The sequence below is a fragment of the Phalacrocorax aristotelis genome, unplaced genomic scaffold (assembly GCF_949628215.1).
Source record: "Phalacrocorax aristotelis unplaced genomic scaffold, bGulAri2.1 scaffold_286, whole genome shotgun sequence".
NCBI lineage: Eukaryota > Metazoa > Chordata > Aves > Suliformes > Phalacrocoracidae > Phalacrocorax > Phalacrocorax aristotelis.
This window is the reverse complement of record NW_027441268.1, coordinates 6,845-18,815: the sequence shown is the minus strand read 5'-3', so window position 1 is coordinate 18,815 and position 11,971 is coordinate 6,845.

Sequence of the window (11,971 nt, the reverse complement as noted above, 5' to 3'; positions counted from 1 at the left end):
GATGGGGGCTGAGCTGGGAGGTGGGGGGTGAGCTGGGAGATGGGGGCTGAGCTGGGAGATGGGGGCTGAGCTGGGAGGTGGGGGCTGAGCTGGGAGGTGGGGGCTGAACTGGGAGATCGGAGCTACACTGGGAGATCCGAGCTACACCGGGAGATCCGAGCTACACTGGGAGATCTGAGCTACACTGGGAGATCTGAGCTACACTGGGAGGTCTGAGCTACACCGGGAGATCCGAGCTACAGTGGGAGATCCGAGCTACACCGGGAGATCCGAGCTACACCGGGAGATCCGAGCTACACCGGGAGATCCGAGCTACACCGGGAGATCCGAGCTACACTGGGAGATCCGAGCTACAGTGGGAGATCCGAGCTACACCGGGAGATCCGAGCTACACTGGGAGATCCGAGCTACACTGGGAGATCTGAGCTACACTGGGAGATCTGAGCTACACTGGGAGATCTGAGCTACACTGGGAGGTCTGAGCTACAGTGGGAGATCCGAGCTACACCGGGAGATCCGAGCTACACTGGGAGATCCGAGCTACACTGGGAGATCTGAGCTACACTGGGAGATCTGAGCTACACTGGGAGGTCTGAGCTACAGTGGGAGATCCGAGCTACACCGGGAGATCCGAGCTACAGTGGGAGATCCGAGCTACACTGGGAGATCCGAGCTACACCGGGAGATCCGAGCTACACCGGGAGATCCGAGCTACACTGGGAGATCCGAGCTACACTGGGAGATCTGAGCTACACTGGGAGATCCAAGCTACAGTGGGAGATCCGAGCTACACCGGGAGATCCGAGCTACACTGGGAGATCCGAGCTACACCGGGAGATCCGAGCTACACCGGGAGATCCGAGCTACACTGTGAGATCTGAGCTACACTGGGAGATCCGAGCTACACCAGGAGATCCGAGCTACAGTGGGAGATCCGAGCTACACCGGGAGATCCGAGCTACAGTGGGAGATCCGAGCTACACTGGGAGATCCGAGCTACACTGGGAGATCTGAGCTACACTGGGAGATCTGAGCTACAGTGGGAGATCCGAGCTACACCGGGAGATCCAAGCTACAGTGGGAGATCCGAGCTACACCGGGAGATCCGAGCTACAGTGGGAGATCCGAGCTACACCGGGAGATCCGAGCTACACTGGGAGATCCGAGCTACACCGGGAGATCCAAGCTACAGTGGGAGATCCGAGCTACACCGGGAGGTCCGAGCTACACCGGGAGATCCAAGCTACAGTGGGAGATCCGAGCTACACCGGGAGATCCAAGCTACACTGGGAGATCCGAGCTACACCGGGAGACCCGAGCTACACTGGTATACGGAGGCTGTTCCCACCAAACCCAACCAAAAGAGAGCCATCACGTGGCCCGAGCCCATCCGACCCGTGGGAAACACCCACCAAAAGATGGGGAACCCCTGGCTGCCAGCTTCCCACACCACCCCGCCGCGTCCGTCCCTCGGCGTGACGTCCGTGGTCCTGGCCACGGGGATGGACTCACCTGCTGGAGGAGAAGGACGGGGCCGGCTCGGCGCGTCGGGAAGCTGAGAGCCGGTAGCTTGGGCATATTTATAGCCGGGGTGGAAAGTAGGCCGTGTCTCCGGCGGGGTGAGTCAAGAGCGGTTGGGCGATGGGGCCGCGCGGCAGCGGAGCGAGCGTGGCCTGTGGGTGTCTCCCCGGTCCCGGGGGTGATTATGGCTTTGATGTCCCAGAGGAAACACTGCCGGGCTCTTCGGCAAAGGGGAAACGCCCGTTCCTCCCATCGTCAGAACCGCCCCGGACACGGGGAGGGGGTTGGGGGTGGGGGGGGGGGATGTTGGGGAGTGAGGAGTCCCCAAAACCAGCCGCTCCACCAGCTCACCCCTCCCTGTGTCCCAGCTGGGGGGGGGGGGGGGCCGGGGGGGTTCCCCGCCCCCCCCCCCCCCCCCAAAGGGGGGAGTGTCGAGGTGCCGACCCGGCCCCCGGCATGTTGTGAAATGTGCCCATCCTGTAGCTGTCTGTCTGTCTGTCCATCCATCTGCCTGGCCAGCTGTCCGCTCACCTGCCCGTCTGTCTGTCTGCTGATACAGCTGCCTACCCATCCGTCCATCCCTTTGTCCGTCTGTCCACCTATCTGCCCGGCCCTCTGTCTGTCTGTCCAAGCGACTGTAAATCTGTCTGGGTGTCTGTCCTCCCACCTGCTTGTCCATCCATCTGTCTCCATGTCCACCAGACTGCAAGTCTGGCCGTTCATCTGTCCATCTACCTGGGCATCCACCTGTAAGTCTGTCCATCTGTCCATCCAGCTGTCCGCCCCCCATCCATCTACCATTCTCACTGTCTGTCCAACCGTATGTCTGTCTGTCCGTCTGTCTGGCTATTTGCCCAACTATCCATCTGTCCATCCGATTGCAAGTCTGTCTGTCTAACAGCCTTGCTGTCCGTCTTTCTGTCCCAGTCATCCAGCCAGCTGTTTCACTGTCCATCTGTCCATCATCTCACCATCTGCTTGTCCATCAGCCCATCTGTCCATCCATCTGTCCGTCCACCTGTATAGCTGTCTCTCTGTCTGACCATCTTTCCAGCGAGCTAGATAGCTGTCTGTCCATCTGTCCTCCTGCCTACCTGTCCGTCCATCCATCTATGGATCCATTCCTTCATCCACCCTGCCATCTACCTGGGCATCCCTCTGTCTATCCCTCCATCTACCTCCCCATCTACCTGTCCATCCCTCCATCTACCTCCCCATCCATCTGTCCATCCCTCTGTCCATCCCTCCATCTACCTCCCCATCCATCTGTCCATCCCTCTGTCCATCCCTCCATCTACCTCCCCATCCATCTGTCCATCCCTCTGTCCATCCCTCCAGCTGTCTCTGTGTCTACTTGTCCATCCCTCTGTCCATCCCTCCATCTACCTCCCCATCCATCTGTCCATCCCTCTGTCCATCCCTCCATCTGTCTCTGTGTCTACTTGTCCATCCCTCTGTCCATCCCTCCATCCATCTGTCCATCCCTCCATCTATCTCTGTGTCTATTTGTCCATTCCTCTGTCCATCCCTCCATCCATCTGTCCATCCCTCCATCTACCTCTGTGTCTATTTGTCCATCCATCTGTCCATCCCTCCATCTTCCTCCCCATCCATTTGTCCATCCATCTGTCCATCCTTCTATCTCTGTGTCTACTTGTCCATCCCTCTGTCCATCCCTCCATCCATCTGTCCATCCCTCTGTCCATCCTTCTATCTGTGTCTACTTGTCCATCCCTCTGTCCATCCCTCCAGCTACCTCCCCCTCCACCTGTCCATCCCTCCGTCCATCGCTCCCCCTGTCCATCTACCCACCCACCGAGCTCTCCATCCACCTCCTCCATCCGTCTGTCCGTCCGCCCCCGTCCCCCACGCAAGCCCACCAGACGCCCACACGTCACGTCGCACGTCAACACGTGTGTGCGAGGACGGGGGTGGGGGGTGGGGGGGGGGGGTGGCGTGTGCAAAGGGCGCACGGGGCGGGTCCCCCCAGCCCAGGGCGCCGCCGCCTCCAAGGAGGGACCCTGGTGGCTCCAGGGTGGGGGGCGCAGCCCACGGTGGGGGGAGGGAGGGGGGGGTCCATCACCCCCCCCCCGGGAGGTCCCCGGTGACCTACGCGCCACCGTCCTCCGGCGGCGGCCCCGATGAGTAACGCCGCAGATGTGGGTGAGCGATGGGCGAGGCCACGTCCCGCTGCCGACGCGGCTGAGCCCTGCGAGGCGCTTCTGGTGAGTCAAGGGGCCACCGGGGATGGGGGTGCCACGTGTGTGTCCCCCCCCACCCCCAAACTCCCCGAACCGGGTGCTGTCCCCGAGCCCGGCGCTGCGCCACCTCCCCCAGCCCCAACAGGGTACGGAGGATCCCTGAGGCGAGGGGTGGGGGTGGGTGGGGGGTGGGGGGGGTGACCACCCCACACGCCGTAGGGGGTGACCCAGGTGCAACCGGTGTCACCTGCCGTCCCCAGGGCCACCTCCGCCGGGAGCGACGGCAGCAGCTGAGGACCCCGGCGTCTCCCGGCCCGTTTCGGGGTGCGGGTGGCCCAAATTTCTTGCTGAGCTCAGCAGCGGTTGCCAACACCCCCCCACCCCCCCCACCCCCAATGTCTCTTTCGGAGAGGTTCAAGCCACCTTCACCCATGGTTCTTCCTCCCCTACTCCCCCCCGCCCCCGGCAGAGCTGTGCTTGAGCTGCGGCACGTCCTGCAGCGGGAAGGTCTCAAAAAGGGTTTGAGGCACCGATGGGTCCCCTAAAGCCACCCCAGCATGTCCAGCCTGGACACTGGTGGGACCAGAGCTGTAACGCGGGTGCGGGGAGCTCCAGGGGTGGCGCGAAGGCACCTCGGCTCCTCTTCATCGAGGAGGAGGCTGCCGGCGGCGGCTCAAGGCAATTAACAGCCTGACGAGCAATTAAGGGCGGAGAAGGCCAGGAGCTGAGTCCTGATGAAAGGAAAGGCTCCCCCCCCGTTGGGATGAATCACGGTTTGGAGATGCTGATCTCGCTCTCTGCTGGTGGCAAGAGGAAGCCTGAGGCCGGGGTTGGTCCTAAACCTGGAGGTGAAGCTGGAGATCCTGTCCCAGCAGACCCAGGGAGATCTGGTCTGGGGAGGTCCTCGGTGAAGAGGTCGTGGCCTTGGGAAGCTCATCCGTGGAGGCCTGGCCGACGAAGGCCTTCGCTTACCAGGATGCCATGCCCTGGAGATCCCACCCCCGTGGTGGGCTGGTCCATGGAGACCTGATCCATGGGGATCTCCTCCCACGGAGATCCGGTCCGCAAAGGTCCTGTCCACCGGGATCTCAGCCCACGGAGGTCTGTTCCACTAAGATCCCACCCATGGTGCTCTGCTCTGTGGAAATCCCATCCATGGGGGCCTGACCCACGGAGATCTCGGCTACAGGGGTCCCATCCGTGGGAGCGGTCAGCTGCAGGGATCATCCGTGGCCCTCCCATCCGTGGGGATCCCTTTGGGGCACGGGGATCCTGGTGGAGAGGGGCGGCCGCGGGCAGAGATCGCGTCTGCTGGGGTCTTCTCCGTGGAGGTGCCGTCCATGAGGGGAGAGGACGTGGTGATCCCTGGGCCAACGGGGGCTTGGAACCACGGGGATCCCCCCCCTTGGGGAACCCGGTCTTGGGGGGATCCAGCCTCCAGACACGTCAGCCGTGGAGATCTGGTCCTCGGGGATCCCACCCGCAGGGATCCGCCCTATAGACATCCTCAGCCTTGAAGGTCCATCCACGAGGCTCCCTGATCCCCTCGGGATGAGGGGGGGCTGGGGGAGTTCAGAAGGTGACACGAGGGGGGGGGTCCCCGAGGGAACAGGGATCCTTTGGGGGGACACACACACGACACGTGAGGGGAGAGGAGAGCTCAGGGTGGGTGACATGAGGTACCCAGGGGACACGGGGGCACGTGAGGGGACACGGGGGCCCCCGGAGGAAAGATGGGGGCATATTGGGGGGGGTGTCATGAAGGAACATGGGGAGACCCAAGGGGCCGGGGGAGAACGTGAGGGGACGGGGTGGCACAAGAGGGGACACGGAGGACCATGAAGGGGATGCAAGGACACGTGGTGGGGGTGGGTCATGAGGGGACAGGGGAGCAACAGGATGGGGACAGAGGGACATGGGGGGATGTGGTGGGACATGGGGGGATGTGGGGGTCCCAGCAGCCCTTGGGGGGGGCACATGGAGGGATGTGGTGGGACATGGGGGGATGTGGGGGTCCCAGGAGCCCATGGTGGGAGTGGTGGGGGGGTGGGGGACACACACAGGGGTATGTGGGGGTCCCAGGAGCACATGGGAGGACTTGGGGGGAGTGGGGGGGACACATGGGGGGTATGTGGGGGTCCCAGGAGCCCATGGGGGTACTGGGGGGGCGTGGCGGGGACACATAGGGGTATGTGGGGGTCCCAGTAGCCCATGGGGGGACTTGGGGGAGACGGGGGGCACATGGTGGGGGGATATGGGGGGACATGGGAGGTCCCAGGAGCCCATGGGGGGGTCTGGGGGAGGGAGCGGGGGGGGGCACATGGTGGGATGTAGGGTCCCAGGACCCCATGGGGGGGACTTGGGGGGGGGCACATGAGGTGATGTGGGGCACAGAAGGGGGGGATCAAGTGGTGACATGGGGAACCAAGAGGGGACACGAGAGGATGTGGGGGAGACGCAAGCAGGGACCTGGGAGACCCCCACAAGGGGCCCCAGAGCCCCACAGAGATAAAGGGGGGGGGGGGCGATGACGTTAGCACAGCGCTGGGGGCTCGGGCTGGGTCCAACCAGTTCTCCCAGTTCCTCAGCTCCCATCTCGGTGGCATAATTAGGGCTAATTACCTAATTACCCTGCGGGGCCCAGGCAGAGCCGGCCTGGGCCTGCCACCCACTGCCAGGGCCACCCAGGACCTCCCCGCCCCCGCTGCCAGCTGGCGGTGGCAGGGAGGGGGACGTGCCACGCCCCGTCCCTGTCCCCTCCCAGGTGTCCCTCACAGCCCTGGCAGCGCCGTGTCGAGGGTGGCCCCGGGTGACACACGAGGCAACAGGGCCCCGGGTGACATGGTAGGTGGCCCAGGTTGACACATGGAGCGGCAGCGCCGTGGGTGGCAGCGCCCCGGGTGACCCGGGGGGGTGGTGGCCCTGGGTGACACATGGGTTGGTAGCACCGTGGGTGGCAGTGCCCCGGGTGACACAGGGGGGCGGCTCAGGGGACACGGGTGACACCAGACTGGTGCCAGTTTCTCGGAATCGGTGGCAGCGGCCACGATCCAGCTGTTCCTGGTGTGGTTCAACGTCACCTCCACGGACATGGGGCCTCCACGAACATCTCGGCTTGACCCCAAGGGCTGCTCTGGCCACACCTCCAAGGCCTTGTCGTGTTGTGTCATCACTGGCAGCGTGATGACCAACCCTCCATGGGCACAGGGGATAGACCGCATGAGACCTCCATAGGCGGGTCAGGTAGACCCTGATGGGGGCCTTGACTGTGGCTTTGTAAACGTGTTGATAGGCCCAGGTGGACGTGTTGACCATAATTCTATGGACGTAGTGACCAGATCTCCATGGACACATTGACCACACCTCCATGGCCACACTAACCATAGTTCCATGGACACATTGACCATAATTTCATGGCCATGTCAACCAGATCTCCATGGCCATATAGACCAGCCCACCATCGCCACATTGGCCAGCCCTTCATGGCATTGTTGACCAGCCCTTCATGGCCATATGGACCAGGCCTCCATGGCCATATTGACCAACCCTCCATGGCCACATTGACCAGACCTCAATGGACATGTTCACCAGTCCTGCATGGACATACTGACCAGCTCTCCATGGCCACACTGACCATAATTCCATGGCCATATTGACCAGACCTCCATGGGCACATTGACCATAATTCCACAGCCATATGGGCCAACCCTCCATGGCCACATTGACCAGCCCTCTGGGGCTATATTGGGCCATAATGCCATGGCCAAGTTGACCAGACCACCATGGACACATTGACCTTAATTCCACAGACACATTGTCCAGCCCTCCATGGACATATTGACCAGACCTCCATGAACATGTTGACCATAATTCCATGGCCACACTGACCAGATCTCCATGGACGTATAGACCAGATCTCCATGGCCATACAGACCAGCCATCATCACCACATTGGCCAGCCCTTCATGGCCATATGGACCAGGCCTCCATGGCCACATTGACCAACCCTCCATGGCTACATGGACCAACCCTCCATGGCCACATTGACCATAATTCCATGGCCACATGGACCAACCCTCCATGGCCGCATTGACCATAATTCCATGGCCACATGGACCAACCCTCCATGGCCATATGGGCCATAATTCCATGGCCACGTTGACCAGATCCCAGTGGACACCTTGCCCAGCCCTCCACGGCTGACGGACGAGCCGGAGCGGCCTGTGCTGGAGCCCAGCGTAGCAGCCCACCACAGCTGACGGCCACCAATGTGGGACCCCCCCACCCCCCCAAGACAAACCTCCTTCTTGGGCTGCTGAAAGATGGTTGAACCTTCCCTGAGTGAGAGCTGGAAGTCACCGGTGGCCACTGGTGGCCCCGGCAACGACAGGCAATTCCTCCTCTGCCTCCCTGGAGATTTGGGCCTGGACCAAAACCTCTTTCCCCACCTCGGCAGCCAGACAAGGCCCACGCCCTCCAACGCGCCGGGCCTCGGCCACGTGGGGTGGGGGGGGGTGAAGAGGGAGGGTGACACCTTGCGCAAGGTGACCCGGCGTCGCTCCCTGCCCCGCTGGAGCCACGGGGCAACGACACGTGATGGGCTGACCTTGACGGGCCTCCTCTCGCACCGGGGAGGACGTCGTGGTGGGTTTTCTTACAGCCCCCCAACCCCCCCTACTCAAGACCACCATGTCCCGTAGATGAGCCGCTCTCCACCCCAGCCCACCACCGAGATGGGACCACGATGACCCTATGGAAGGGGAAAAATAGTCCCACCCAACCCCCGCCATGGAAAAAAAAGAGGCCTCGGCTCCACACGAACGGGTAAATTTGGCCTCCAGCGGGTGATTTCTTCCCGCTCACGAGCCGGAGCGAAGCTGGGTGGATACTCCCCCGTCGAGGAGGTGAAACAGCCCCTGATTTGCTGCCAAGTTACCCCAGGAGGGGAAATTTGGCCCCTTCTGCTCCCGCTGAGTCACGGGGAGGTGGTTCCCGCCTCCCCCCCCCCCGCCCCGGGGGATCGAAGTCCTCCCCCCCCCCCCACGTCACACATTGGCTGGGACGGAGGCTCTGGGGCATCGCGAAGGGTGGTTGCTCTTGGGGGTGGGGGGGGGGCACCACACACCAAGCTGGGTTTTGCCCCCTCCGTGGTGGTGCAAAGAGTCCTGGGTGACCCCAGAATGGCCAATGGGTCTGCCCCATGGTGGGGTCAACAGGTGTGCCCCATAGCAGGGTCAACAGGTGTGCCCCATGGCGGGGTCAACAAGGTGTGCCCCATGGCAGGGGTCTACAGGTCTACCTGCAGTGGGGTCAACAGGTCTACCTCATGGTGGTCTGCCCCATGGTGGGGCCATCAGATCTGCCCCATAGTGGGGTCAACAGGTCTACCTGCAGTGGGGTTGACGGGTCTACGTTATGGTGGGGCCATCAGGTCTGCCCCATAGTGGGGTCAACAGGTCTACCTACAGTGGGGTCAACGGGTGTACGTTATGGTGGGGACCATGAGATCTGCCCCATAGCAGGGTCAACAGGTCTACCTCATGGTGGGCCATGAGATCTGCCCCCACGGTGGGGTCAATGGGTCTGCCCCATAGCCAGGACAATGGGTCTGCCCCATGGTGGAGTCAACAGGTCTACCCCAAAGATGGCAAGTGGGGTCTTCTGCCCCTGTGAGACCTGGGGCAACACCTTGGCCTACCAGAGCTGGGCTCGACCTGATCTACCAGAGCTGGGCTCGACCTTGACCTACCAGAGCTGGGCTCGACCTTGGCCTACCAGAGCTGGGCTCAACCTTGACCTACCAGAGCTGGGCTCAACCTTGGCCTACCAGAGCTGGGCTCAACCTTGGCCTACCAGAGCTGGGCTCAACCTTGGCCTACCAGAGCTGGGCTCGACCTTGACCTACCAGAGCTGGGCTCGACCTTGACCTACCAGAGCTGGGCTCAACCTTGGCCTACCAGAGCTGGGCTCAACCTTGGCCTACCAGAGCTGGGCTCGACCCTGATCTACCAGAGCTGGACTCGACCCTGATCTACCAGAGCTGGGCTCGACCTTGGCCTACCAGAGCTGGGCTCGACCCTGATCTACCAGAGCTGGGCTCAACCTTGGCCTACCAGAGCTGGACTCAACCTTGGCCTACCAGAGCTGGGCTCGACCTTGACCTACCAGAGCTGGGCTCGACCTTGGCCTACCAGAGCTGGGCTCAACCTTGACCTACAGAGCTGGGCTCAACCTTGGCCTACCAGAGCTGGGCTCAACCTTGACCTACCAGAGCTGGCTCAACCTTGGCCTACCAGAGCTGGGCTTGACCTTGACCTACCAGAGCTGGGCTCGACCTTGGCCTACCAGAGCTGGACTCGACCTTGACCTACCAGAGCTGGGCTCGACCTTGGCCTACCAGAGCTGGGCTCGACCTTGGCCTACCAGAGCTGGGCTCAAACCATCAAAGATGTGGTGAAAAACTTTATTCATCAACATCTCAACAGGGCCCCAAGGTCAACCCCCACGCCCACCCCAGCACCCCCAGGGCGTGTGTCCCAGTGCTCAGACCGGCCGGCTCCGGTGCCCTTCATCAGGGAGGAGGAGGAGGAGCTGGGGCGGGGGGGAGGGGGCTCAGTTCCTTCTCATGGTGTCCTGGAGCCACTGGGTGTAGTTGCAGAGGTTGATGTAGATGCCGGATTTCTTGGGGGCCCCAAGAAACGCTACCCTGGAGCCGCCCGTCACACGTGAGGGGCCCCCGGAGTCACCCTGATGAGCCAAGAGGGGAGGGGGGAGGAGCGTGTGTGTGGGGAGGTGGGGGGTGTCCGGAACTCATGGGCCACCCCAAAAATCCCACCAAGGAGACGTTCTCCCCTCCCCGCCACCGCCCGACGCTGTCTCACCTCCCACCCCACCCACCCAAATCCCTTCTAGGGCCTGCCGGATGCACCGAATTGTGCCCGGTCTCAGCCTATAAAAAAACCCAACCCTGCCCTCGTGGGATTTCCTCCAGGGGTCCCCAAATGGGTGAAGCCCCCCCCCCCCAAAAAAACCCAGCACCCACCTGGCAGGCGTCCAGCCCGACTGCGGGGCCTCGCGATAGAGTCGGGGTAGATGCTCTTCCTCGGGGAAGGTGACGGCGGGTGATGGAGGGCGTGACGTCACCCCGGGGAGGGGGGTGGGGGTGGGCGGGGCACGGACCTTGTGATCCAACCCGGACCCAGCTTGGACCTCTTCGCCCTGGAGCTCAACCCTTTCTTCTTGTTGGCCGAGCCTTCCTACTCACCCGGCTTCCCCCAGGGCTCAAGGGCGCCTAAGGGTTAGGCGGGGGACTAACAGGCCTAGGAGGGAGCTTTGGGAGAGCGCGGAAAGTTGGGTTCCTGGGGAAGTGGGGGTGGGGGGGTGGGGGGGGGGCGTGCCCCAGATACGTAGGGTCCCGGGGTGACCGGTGGACCCCCCCCGAGACACCACCACCCCCATCCCAACCTCACTGGGCCAGAAAGAGGGTCCCTGGGGGCCACCCGGACCAATCCCTGGCACCGAAACGAGGAGGTCACACCCCCACCCCCCCCGTCACCCTCCTACCCTGGGACGTGGCAGCGGGCGGCCGTCGGCACCCGGTTCTCGCCCACCAATGTCCCCCAGCAGAGGAATGTCTGTGATGTCACCTGCCCCATGGATGTGGGGGGTCTGGGACCCCCCTCTGTGATGTCACCCGCCCCAGGGACGTGGGGGGTCTGGGACACCCTCTGTGACATCACCCGCCCTGCGGACGTGGGGGGGTCTGGGGACCCCCCTCTGTGATGTCACCTGCCCCATGGATGTGGGATGTGGGGGGTCTGGGGATCCCCTCTGTGACATCACCCCGCCCCGGGGACGTGGAACATGGGGGGGTCTGGGACACCCTCTGTGATGTCACCTGCCCCATGGATGTGTGGGGTCTGGGACCCCTCTGTGACGTCACCCGCCCCAGGTGGACATGGGGGTCCCACGGTGGGACAGAGGGGTCCCACGGGTGGTCGTGGGTGCCACAGGGGGACGCGGGGGGCGTCTCAAGTGGGGACACGGGGGGTCCCAAAGGTGTTCATGGGTGTCCCCCAATGGAGCTTCTCATTGGCTGGAAGAGCTGGGGTTGGGTGGGGGTGGGCAAGAGGTCGCCAGGGCCCTTCTTGGGTGGGGTGACCTCAAACCAACAGAGCTCCTCATTGGCTGGAAGAGCTGGGGGGCTGCAGGGAGGACAGGTTGAGGAGACTGGGACACAGCTCTGGTGG